Here is a 12,427-nt window from a genome sequence, read left to right on the forward strand (position 1 = left end):
TTCTGTTTTCTGTTGATCATTTTGTCCTATCTTGATGTCCCTAAAAATTATTGTTGCTAACAATCACTAATCTAAATTATAAACTTTGATATCCAGTATTTCGTCTCGCAAAATCTGTATCTAGATAACTTAAATTAATTGTATATGCAGTTACTTCGAGCATCAGAGTAATTATGAAAAAAAAACTATTCTAGGGATGACGCGTCTGGCGTATATACAAAATCAAGTCCTGGTATCTATGATGAGTTAATTTGAATCAGATGCGGATACTTTTCAAATATCTGTTAAAATGCATATAACAGTTATCAAAGGTACCAGGACTATATACATGTATAATCCCAGTCTATGTTCATTTTGAATATTGTATTAGTAAAACATTCGACTTTTCTCCCTTAACATAGTGACAAAAAAATATTTACCCTATTCGAAATTTTTACATAAACGAATTAATTTGTTAAGAAAATTTCATATAAGGAACTTTTCCGAAATACATCTTATGTTGAATGATCCGATAAATGATTTGACACAGATAAAACAAAATCAAAAAGCGATATTTAAGGTTAATAAAACTTATGTATATAATGCAATTTTGTATTTCCAGAAAAAAATGCTTTGTGGGTTAAGTATCGGTATATGGCTGAACATCCTCGTACACGCTAGAAGACAATAATTCACACTTGTAAAAGAACTATGACTGTTATATGGTTAACAGCACAAAATCTACAGTTTACATTTACAATTAATCAAACTGTAATATTTCTATAAACTTGATCCATTTAAAACAGTCACTCCGAATTGTAATTGGGGAAGAACTTTATGTGGTTGTTCTATGATTTGTTTTTTTACTTTTATGTATTTTTATTTTCATTTTCACATACGAGAAATTAAATACAGAAATTTGAAACAAAACTTAAAATTGAAAACACATTTTTGGCAGACTATTACAACCTAACAGACAACTGATGAATAAAATCTAGAGGAAAAAGAACTTAGTTTTTCAGTATAAACTAGCATAGAATAGAGTGTTAAAGCTTTATTATTTTTTACCATGTTTGGTTTGTCATAAAATAGTGTATACGCATATCCTGACACACGTGAACGCTTTAAAAATATATAATATTCTAAATTGTAGTTAATATTTCCTTATCAGACTTTTAACGGAATCATGAAACATAATGATGGAAGGCTGCATGATTTTGCTTTCCATTTTTACAAGTAGTACGGTCAGTGCTTTAACAAGATATGACAACAACTCATGTTATGACAAAACAGCAAGGTTAGTAATTTTACTCTTAACACATGTCTTTTAAAATGAAAGAACGTCAAAACGGTTGTTTATATCCAAATAAAGCAAAATATAGCTTTATACTGTTTAACTACATTTGGTGTGTCTGAGTTTTATTTCTCAATGGTGTTTCAATGACTTTTTCTGTCTTTTTGCGGTTTATCTTTTGGCCATTAGTTTGCTTGTTATCTTCGACTTATTGAAAGTTCTTCTGGTATCGTCTGCCTATTTTTTTATTATCAATTTATTAAAAATATTTATAACTTAAATTAAGAGTGCAAATGTTGAAAACATAAACTGTAATTAAAAGTTGAGAAAACACTTATAGCATACGTTTACTTAGATTCTGCTAAAATGCTTTAGTAACCGGTGTCAATAATATTCCAGGGTAAATAAAATAATCATAGAAACCTGGCTTAATATTTTGTACGACTGACTCGCCTTGTGTCTGAGAAAACTTATTGATAAATTGATGGCAAGCATTTTCAGGACGAGAACTATTCATCAAAAAACACGATAGGTAGGTCCTGTTATAGAGGCCGCCCATGATGAGGGTCGAAAAAATTAAACGGGCACTGTAAAATGAGAATTTAGAATAGATACATTAAGTTGGCATGTGAACAGGTCATCAACTAACCATTTGTTATTACATGAGTCATTGGATTAATGTTCCTGCATCTTGTACATCCCGCACAGCCATACAAAAGTTGAATGAAGACCTGAAGTGATCATATTTCTTAGAGGTGACTCATCAGTAACGCTTAGAAAAAGTTTTAAAAAATAAGTCGAAGTTGAAAAGCATCGATGACCCAATAACTGTCCTGTCTTTTTATTGTCTACTTAGAATTGAATGTGTTCAAGTTCTAGGTTGTTAATGTTAAGTAATACTGCAAACCTACAAATCATTTCCTGTATTATAAATGCGATTATATATCATCAATTAGAAGTGAGATATTAAAAAAATGCTTCACACAATCATGTATTTGTTAAATACCTTCAGATTGAAAAAATATATATACATTTATTAAAAAAAATCGCAATATAAACTATAAACTAATTATGTTTAATTATTTAATTATGTAATTTTAGTCATGAGAACAAATGATTGAATGATTGACAAACATTTGTTTCAAACATTCCAAAATATATGTTTCATTGTTGAAATGAATTGATGATACGGACATAATAAAATGCTAGTAAAGAATAATGTGTATTTTTTTGGCTCTTTAATATTTAACGATACGGGGCGGCTGGAATAATGATAACTTTGTACTATCATAAAATTTTTTACATGTTTAATGAAAAAACAATAACTGCATATTCAGAATGTTATTCTATAGGTTTCGCAAAATAAAAACTCGCAATCCTTATGTTGATAGCATAATGTATATGCTAAAAATCCTGATTTTGTAATAATGAATATCGTCGTTTCGATCGTTGTTCAGAAAGCGCAATTATGAATGCATTTTTACAGTCATCCAAAATCTCTCATCTGAAACTGTTATCTATGAAATTATAAATTATGCAACAAAACTATCACAAAATTGCGGCTGATAGTTAACTCAATATAGTTTTCTACAACTTAACAGAAAAATTGAAATTGACTATGAAAAGAAACAGTAGAAGTGAGAAATATAATGGCCAGATAATGCAATATATGAATATAAAAGTCAAATAACAACATGATCATCATATTACTACACATACATGTAGTGTAATTGTGCCTTAAAATTCAATTAAAAAAATACATTCTTGAAAATATTACTTAATTTTATATCTGCTTTGTAGACATAAAACGGCTCATGATTCACATTACGCAATTAAAATATCGAATACTTCAAAACTGAATATCAGCATGTATCAAAGTTTTTAGTGACAGTTAGGAAGGTTTTGTGGTAACAAATTCCATGTCTATTATTTTATGTCTATTTGTATTATTACACGCAACGATGGACACGACATATAGAATGAGTTGGGAAAACAATACATCATAAATAGGGGCAAAATGAACAACACCGTACAAATAAAGGAAAATTAACACTTATAAACAAAAAGTTGTCTCTTTAATTGTAGTCAAGTATAATTTGATAAATTTCAACTGCTGTTTTAAGTATAACCATAATCAAGGTAACGCTAAATGGAACATAAACTGTTCTTAACTGCGTTTGGTCTTTAGGGGGCTCGAGGGTATAAACCGATTTTTTAAATATATGATTTCGCTATTTTTTTATCTATAAATAACCTTTATTATATACTTAATAGAAATTTTAAAAAAAAATGGGGTCACAGTTCATTGAAGCTTTAAAAAGCCTTTAAAAGAAGCATGCATTTTTGTAAAAAAAAATTGCTGTTGAACTTATAGGAGAAATATAGGTATTATCGAAAGAAAAACATCTAAATTACAGAAATTTCATAAATTTTACAATTGTTAGGTTAAGTAGAACCTATTTGAAAATAATAATAAAAAAAAATGTAGGACACCGATGAGTTAAAAAAGAAACTTTTATTTTAAGCCGACTATATATAGACATATAGATACAATGTATTTGAAATACATTTTTATTCAAAAGTATTTTGTTTTTGCATCAATGTTTTACTAAATTAAATATATAAAATAAATTCATTCTTTATGTTTTGTCATACTTTACAGATATTATTATTGCTGTGCAAGCTTTGAAGAAATCAACGGTAAATGTTTCAGTAAGTTTGCAATGCATCTTATGATAAAAATGAAGAAACGTATCTTATTCATATCTAAAAAAAAAGATTATTGTCAATTTACGACCTAACTTTGAGGACAAGTTATTTAATATCACTGCAGGTGATAAAACAAATATGTTAAGTTGAATCTATTAGTATACGGAAATTCAAGTGAAATAATGTGCTTCAGCCGTCTGACTCTGATTCTGAATATCTGCAAAAAAAGGAAAAAAGATATACGTAAAGGTTATCCTAACTAAAACAATAGATAACTGATAACATAACTGTTTATGTACTTCAATTCGGTCGAAACCTCTACTTATCCATTTATATGTTTGTTTATAGTTCACACGTATACAATACACCAAGTAACTAGTGAAAAGGTATTAAAACAGGATATAAATGATATCTTTAAACATGATGTTTCCCATTGAAAATAAATGCAATTGTATATATATTTGCAGTTTCCTCAAACAAGGATAACTGTACAGGTCTTTGGCTCTTTTTGTTTTCTTACTCTTAGCTGTTGTATTTAAAGCTCTTAGAACTTTTCAACTTAGACGTATATATATATCTTATGTTAGTTATTTCAGAAACAGACATCATTGTCAGGAAAATTGTCATAAAATTGAAAATGAAAATGGGGAAGGTTTTAAAGAGACAACAAATCGACCGAAGAGCTGAAAACAGCAATTTATATTTGTTTGCGGTGTCCTGATGGGCTATCGTATATTCTTGGGTTGTATCAGCAGATATTCTGCGATTTATATGTTATTAAACTGTAATATTATATATTCATGTATTTCTCTGTGCTGAGTGTTCTTGCGTTTTGTTTGTATCCTATTCTTGTCACGTAGTATTGTAATTTAAGCGGTATTTTGAACAAAGACATATAAGCTGGAGTTTTCACGAGCCATAAAACTAGGTTCAACCCACCATTCTTTCTTAAAATGCCCTGTTCCAAGTCAGGAATATGACAGTTGCTTTTTACGGGTTGTTATATATATGTTGGCGTTCGTTTTTATTGTAGTTCAGTATTTGTGATGTTCCGTTGTTTGCCTTCTATAGTTGATGTGTTTCCCTGAGTTTGAGTTTGTTTCTCGATTATTTGTTTTTCCTTAAACGAATAATGACTATTGAACAGCAGTTACTACTGTTGCCTTTATTTACAGCTACAGTTTCCCTTTATCATGTTAACATAGTATACGACAAAATACTTTCGTTGATGATACTCCTTTACTTTTCTTTTTTCCAGAATGCAAATTAGGATTCAAGTCGAGAAAGGGTAATTCATGTAAACCATGTGCATTCAATTTTTTTGGTGATGACTGTTGGCTTAAATGCATGTGCAACGAGTTTCAAAGGTAATATATGTTATATGACTATAACATCTTTAACAAATAGGTCATAGCTATCTTGTATGCGATCGACTGTAGTCATATTTTGAGGGTTGTTTTTTTTATTTCATTAAGAAAACATTGTTGAAAGAAGATCTGTTAATAAGTTAATAATTGATTCTCAATTGTTACGGATCCATGCCGATTAAGAGATGTCTATTGTAAAGACAACAACAAACCTGTAAGCTTACTTCTCGATATCAGTTGAGGTTTCCATTGCTGTTTAGTTCTTCTTTCATTTACATTTTCAAACAACATCTTTAATTTGTTGTATTTGAAAGTAGAATCTAGAATTTACAGTATAACAGTGTTTTTAGAAAATATCATTTTTTCAACAAATTATTTCAAAATTAAATTTGTTTACACATCATTTCTTAAAGCTTCCTACCGCAATACATCCCTTCTGTTTCATGGTGTTGCCCAATTCCTTTCATCGCCCATTTCTCCTTCGATTATCAACTAAACATGTGCCACCTACACAACATTTCAAAAAAAGGGTAAGTTTTATAAATTATAGTAAAACCAGAATAGAGAAAGAAAACCTAAATTGGTAACCATTCAGAATATGGAAATATACTAGGAGTCCTTTTTTCTGAACTATGTCAGACGCTCTTTTCGGAGTTATTACCCTTACATGACAGATTTTAGCCAATTTCTTTTCTTCCTTCAGTAAACATATTAACTATGGAAACATGTTTTCTATAAAAAAAAAATATCAACAAGACAATATACGCACATTAATCAACATGACATAAATCATTTATTTACTTTTATATATATATGAAAAGTTATTGACACAAACGTATAAGCGAAGTGTTGACTTGGGACATATTTATACTACAATTAGTTGTCTTACTATACAGATACAGCCCTACAGATATCGCTATGATGTAACTGTCTACTATACAGATATCGCTTTAAAGCTCCGCCCACTGCCGGATTACGTTTGTGTATTGCAGTCACAAGTATTGTATGAACCTGTGCGTCATCAGAATGTGTATTGCAGTCGCATTCCAATGACGGAGTGTTTGACCTTATGCGAACTTAAAAATTACTTTTATACGATCTGTCTAATTACAAACATTTCTTCTAGAGCAATAAGAATTAAACCAATTTTCTGATAACAGACAAACATGAACAGCAGTATTTTCTAACTTTCAAAACTTGAATGTGTACAAGTGAAAAAAAATCAACCATGTCAATTTTAGCATGCATGTTAAGTGAATGTCAAATTCTGTTTAAAATTCTGAAGCGTAGGACAACTCGTACAATCATTTTCAAATTGGACAATGATTTGTTATTTGATTTTACTGTTGAAATTAGATGTTGTGTGAAAATAGATAATTATCCACCTTGAGCGATGTATTATTGTTGACCACTCGATATTCTTTTTTTGCGAACCCGTTTTTAGCTTAATGTGTGATTTTATTATTACTACGCGGGCCACAAGGGATTTTAAATCGAAAATATATGCAACAAATGTAAGTTTTTGTTTCTTTTAAAGCACAAACAATATACTGAATTAATTGCTGGATAAAGACAATAACTGTTTAGTGTCCTTAAATATCAGCTGTCTTTTTACTTGGCTAGCAACAGGAGTAAAAGCTCGTTAAAGCTCGCATTACACCTGTTTCTTAGCCTCGTACAAGTACAGCTGATATTTAAAGACACTAAACAGTTATTGTCTATATACTCCTTCGTCATCCTTTTTTGTAAAGTATCAATGCACCGTACAAACTCATGTAACGATCAATATTAAAGTTGTCATAAAACCATTACAAATCTAAACTTTTATATTAATTACAGATGTGACAATGCCTATGGGTGTGTACAAATAGAGACTACAAGTTCAAGTAAGTAATTATCTAATGCATTTAAAACAAAGAAACTTCCAAGTCATCTTGTATAAAAAAAAACCAATGATTGCTAGAGATTAAAAAAATAATGAACAGAAGCATGGCCATTTATTGAAAAATAAATCATGGTAGCCATTGATTTTTTTCTCATTCAACCATACATTTGTAGGTTGGGCAATAATATTCAATTATTTTATCTCGAAAGATAGAATATCAATGTCCAAACCATGGTAACATGAATACAAACCTATGGTTGCTATTATCATTGGTTATTTATTTCGATTCGTATAGGACAACATCTGTATTTTGGCAACCATGAAAACCCTATACTGACGATGCTGTATTGGCTGCTCCGTTTTACCTTACAATCATCATATAAATATTATTGAAAATTAAATTTTAAAAAATCACTTTCTTTTCCTTATTATCGTCCTTTTGTGTTATTTTATACATTCTGAAGCGTACAAAAAGCGTTAATATGTGCATGATGTTATAGACCCGATGTTCACGTTGACACGTGGATCATACATTGACGTTACCTTGTTTTGTTGCCATGGATGATACCATCATTTCGCGGAATTTCGTTTTATGACATTTTAAATCGAAAAATGAAACTGACACGGACCGATTTGTTTGATTTGCATCAAAAAAGAGATTTTCGTATTGTATTCAAAGCTTGGCCCGCGTTAAACGTGAGATTTAATGCGAAAAAATATATGTTCTCTTATTTGACTATTTTATCTGACTATTGACTTATAGATAAGTTGTTTAACAATAAAGATAGGCAATTAACATGCTTGACTTAAAACAAAAATATCGATGATCTTCATGAAAGCATCAACCAAATAAATTGCACTGTGCCAGGAGAAAACTGGTTTGATTGTGTGTGTAAATGTGTTTATATCTTTCTTTATGACTTCAAATGGTGTGTTTATGTCATAACGTGTACTAGATGATGTTTACACTCAACGACAAAAACTTTTTTGTTGCCTTTTTTATTATAGTAAATTGTATGTTTGTTTTGATCATTTAGTCATGTTAGGTTGTATATCAGAATCTATTATTTCCTTTACTCAATTATTGTCACGCTAACCAATTATGTATGTGTTAATCTATACCTTACACTACTACATAGAAATGTTATAACAATGGGATATTTAGCTAGCTATAAAACTAAGTTTAACCCATCATTTTTATCTCAAAATGTTTGCAATGAATTAATAATATGACATCCTTATTCCAATCGTTTCGAGGATTGATTTAATTTTACATCTTTAGGGTTTTCAGTTGATAAATTTCACCTTTGCAATTGACTTTCATTTCTGAATTTTTAGTTATCAGCGGAAGAGAATTTTAAGACATAAAAAAATGAAATATCATTGAGTAAATTACTTACCCAAGTGATACAAGTTGGTCCATTAACTTTTCTATATCCCAAACGAAGAACTATACACATAAAACCGAGGTGATGACTCAACTTGAAATGTGATACCAGGCAAGCTTCAATGAATCTAAAGGTTTCGTAATATTTGACAAAAAAGGAAAGAGGACAGCAACAGAAATGTATAAGTGGTCCTACGTAAATATAAGTTTAAACCGGAAAAAATAATTTTATTACTGCAATTTAGGAATATATGCTTTATAATGTTTACGTATGGGTATGAAAATAAAAGAATCGGCGTTGACATTTTGTCATCTAAACATCGTTTAAAAAACTCCAGCTTTCTCATTTGAAACCTATACAAAAAGAAGATGTAGCATGATTGGCAATGAGACAACCCTCTACCAGAGACCAAATGACGAAGAAGTTTCATTCTTTAAGTCAACATACGGTCTTTAATTATTGAGCTAGACTCGTAACTTAAAGTAAGCTATCAAAAGTCCCCCAGAAATGAAAAATTTTAAACAATTCAAACGAGCAAAATTACAGCCTGATTAATGTACATAGCAATAAAAAAAATTACAAAAATATTTATGATAAACAGCAAACAATCATCAAAAACCACCCGGTTAAAGGAACTTTGGGACATGTGGTATAACAGTACAACATAAGAACAAACTATAAATCGCATTTGATAAGGGCTAAACTAATCCGATTGATACAAAGCAGATCTAATTTAAGTCAGCCTTTAAAAAGAATATGTATAATAGAGAGATGTGGCACGTGTATGCTTGTCAATGAAACATTTATTCAACAATTAGTAAGATTCGTACCGTGTTGTCAGCTTTAAAAGCACTGTCATCAACCTATCCAATATACCAAAAAATAATGATTAAAAGTTGCAAAATATTCTATCGAGAGCAATATCAGGTTGACAATTGAATGTAATTTATGAGTTGAGACGTTATTAAGAAAATACTATGAAATGAAATAGGGGAAATCTAGGCAAATGCCTATACCAAATAAAGGCCACAGTGGTATACCGATGTTCAAAACTCATAAATCGATAGAAAAAATAATCCGGGTCACAAACCAAAACCGAGGGAAACACATTAAATATATAAGAGGAGAATGACGACACAACATTAAAATGTAACATACACAGAACATCAAACGTAGAAGACCAATTTGAACGAAGTCAGGAATATAACAGCTGTTTTTCATTCGCAAATTGAAAGGTTTTTTTTGTGTAAACATATCCCTTTATTTGTTCTTCGAGAGACAACTGAATGAAATATATTTTAAATATATATCATTTATAATAATGACAATCTCATTTTATCATATTCATTTTGTACTACAAGTGATGACCAAATCAAATACAGGCAAAGGTGTTCCTACTGCAGAAATTACGACAAAGGTACACGAAGATGAACACACTGATGGTAAATCTAAATTATGAATTATACTTTCTTTTTAAATATAAATAGGAACATACTGTTATTCCATGATTACATTGATTAGAAGGAAAAAGCGATAATTGAAATAACCAAATAAAAGAAAAACAATAAGTGACATAAGATTTAGAAATATTTGTTCTACATGTACCAGTAGTGATACACTGACTGTAAATATCGGAATGACAAATATTGAATTTTGTATGCAGCTGAGCTGTTATAATCAAACAACAATCCACACGCTATTGGTTATAAAATCATGAGGGTGATGGTAATACTTGAGAATTTGTTATAAAAAACATTGTTCTTGGTTTTTTTCTATTCTTAAACATAAAAAAAACCATTGGAATATTGGTACATTCAACGTTTTAGAAAATGAATATTGAATATTGGATGGAAGTAACATACATAGAAATATCATTGGTCGATGTCAACATATAGATTTCATATAATAATGCTATACATACGTTTCTCAAGTACACAATCAGTCTATGCTATAAAAGCCTCTGTGATTACTAAGAAAACACGTTAATACAAACAAAGTCTAACAAAAATCGGATAAAACATAAGCAAACTTTTCTACAAAAGCCTGAAGTTTTATGTGTTAAATTGTAAGACCCTTTACATTCAACAGGTTAAATGTAGAACAATATATTGCAAAATCCGTCTAACATTCTGTATCACCACGGGAAATCCACGGGCCGAAAGTCCCAAGGACTGATACTGGTCGAATGGTGATACAGTACACTGCAGTATGCAATACGGGTTTTGCCATGTATTATTCTATTTATCATATATTTTAATAGAATCAGATTTATTAGATACCTATTATCTAAAGCGTCCGAAAAAATCATCAAGATTGGTAATTTATAATTGTCCTGTATTTTTCCAATTGACGTGTTTTTTTATAGACTATAATATTTACTGAATATCCCTTTTCATCATAGCCATAACGGAAATCGGGATCCGTCATACTGGACGAGACATCCACATCGTCATGTCCCCAATAACATTATCAAATGCTCAATATGAGCTATGAAACTAGCATATACTATAATTGGAACCAATTTATTTAAATGCATTCACTAACGATACTGTCAGTTGTTCCCTCCTGTAGAATACAACACACCTTCCCAATATTTGTTAAATTCACCCGTTATACTTCAATATTTGCTCATTTGGAAACATAAATGTGGACTTCAATGTAACACAGTATCATCTATTCGACAATAACTAACAGACAAACATATAACGTAACATATATAGGAACTCCACATATTCGACAGGTTATCAACTTTACTGTACCAAATATGTGAATACTAAAACTAAACGAAAACTAAACTTTCAGTCAACTTCAATTGAACATTGGTGGATAGTTGTTTCATTGGAAATCATACCACATCTCCTTACTTTTGTATATACATATTCCTTGTGTAAATTGATTTATCGATACTATAACTGTTACATACGAATTGTATATTGTGCATATTGTTGAGCCATCCAGTACAAACATTTAAAAGATATACATTAAGATTGATTGCTAATTCTCCCATGAATGTTTTCTTTTCACATATATTGCTTATATTGAGAGTAAAATCACAGGAGGATTTACCGTTTGTAAAGTCATTATTTATAATGATAAACCAGTTCATTTCTGCTTGTTTATATTTTTAGTTACTTTTTGTGTATCTTATTAGTCATGATAAAAATATTATTTAAATTTATTTTCAATTTAAGTGACGACCAAATTAAGTTTAGCTAAATATACATCGTCGGAAGAAATTGTGACGAAGGTACATACAGAACATGTAGAAGAACAAAACGATGGTAAATTGAAATTAAAAATGTGCATCTAACCTGAAAACCTGCTTATAGAAAGTCTATAATTTAATGTTATCCTTCAAACAAGAGATTGCCTTGAAGTAAAGCCAAGAAATATTCAATTTCTCTTCTTGTAGTTAATTCAGTATTTCAGATCAATATATTAAAGAATAGATGATATACAATATGCAGACATTCTTATCATATCTGAACATATTGCTATATATCTCAATTGTATTAAAGCTATGCAGTGTAAAGGTTTTTTTTTATATCTAGTGTTTTCATCATTTTTTATTTGGCTAAGATATTGTCTTTTCTTCAGTTTGTGATTCTTGATTGTCTGCTTGGTATCGTATATCTCTTTTTTTCTATGAAATGTTGAAATTTTTATTCATTAACTTTCATGAATGCCGGCAACAAATTTTATCGAATAGTTTTAAATATTCCTATGGGCCCTTATTGCACCCCTTTAATATCAGACTTGTTTTCGTACTGTTATGAACCACAGTTTAAGACCAAACTCAGTGAAG

This window comes from Mytilus edulis, chromosome 6 (assembly GCF_963676685.1).
Source record: "Mytilus edulis chromosome 6, xbMytEdul2.2, whole genome shotgun sequence".
Taxonomy (NCBI): Eukaryota; Metazoa; Mollusca; class Bivalvia; order Mytilida; family Mytilidae; genus Mytilus; species Mytilus edulis.